Below are 881 nucleotides of genomic sequence, written 5' to 3'. Positions count from 1 at the left end.
ACAGTGGGCTGGGCCCTCCCACATCACTCATCAAGAATATGCCCCTCAGACATGGCCACAGGCCAGTCCAATAGAGGCAATTCCCAATTGAGGCTCCCTCAACCCAGGTGTGTCAAGTTGACACTAAAGCTATCCATCACATGGGGCCAGGATCTGTCTGTAGTATTAATAAGTTTTCTAATAAATTCCTTACTCCCCAGTTATCTGTCTCAGTGTCCCTCTTGAATTGCCCCCTCCAAAACCTTTAGTACATTGTAGCCAACAAAACTTACATAGCATGTAAATTTATTGTTAGTCAATAAATTCTGATATTGTGGAAAAACAGCTTTCAGGACAGGTGGGCAACTTTGATGTGGCTCTAGAGTCCCTGGAGTCAATAGGAAAGAGCTCAACAGGGAAGAGAAACATCCAATCCACCAGAGGTACAGGAGCTCAGATGTCTTGCTGGCACTGCCCTTGCTGTACAGGTTCCTGGAATAGCTGTGAGTGGTCACCTGTGTTTGTCTCCTCACCTCAGGAGACACCCCCCGCCCGACCCAAGATAGATTTTGGCTCCTGGACGTGACCTGCTGAGAATTAGTAGCAGAAAGAGGAATCATTCACAGAGGACTGTGGCACCAGGCTACAAGGCATGCAAGCCCACATGTCCTTCTTCAGTGAGGACCCAAGGAAAGCCACAACCTCTCCATGCCCTGCCTCAAGGGTTTCCATGGTTTCCATGACAACAGCTTCTCCAGGAGGTCACATCTCATTTTCTTATTGATATAAACCCAGAAATCTGAGTAGAAGGCAGCAAGATGAGAAGGAGGTGGGTGGTTGGGTGATGGGACAGGAGGGCTGGCATTAGGGTCCTCACCTACCACGGGGACCAGGCAGGTCTA

General features: G+C 48.9%; 1 long non-coding RNA gene across 1 annotated transcript in view; it reads right to left on the bottom strand.

The window, feature by feature from the left end:
• The window catches only part of LOC115072530, a 3,942-nt gene extending 3,061 nt beyond the window's left edge, over positions 1 to 881 (bottom strand). The window contains exons 1-2 of the long non-coding RNA XR_003851581.1: positions 857 to 881; positions 273 to 480 (exon numbers count right to left, since the gene is read on the bottom strand). This is a non-coding gene — a long non-coding RNA (uncharacterized LOC115072530). The remainder of the gene's footprint in view (positions 1 to 272; positions 481 to 856) is intronic.

This window comes from Nannospalax galili, unplaced genomic scaffold (assembly GCF_000622305.1).
Source record: "Nannospalax galili isolate Female #2095 unplaced genomic scaffold, S.galili_v1.0 scaffold4463, whole genome shotgun sequence".
NCBI classification, from domain to species: domain Eukaryota; kingdom Metazoa; phylum Chordata; class Mammalia; order Rodentia; family Spalacidae; genus Nannospalax; species Nannospalax galili.
This window is presented reverse-complemented; position numbering and strand designations above follow the sequence as displayed.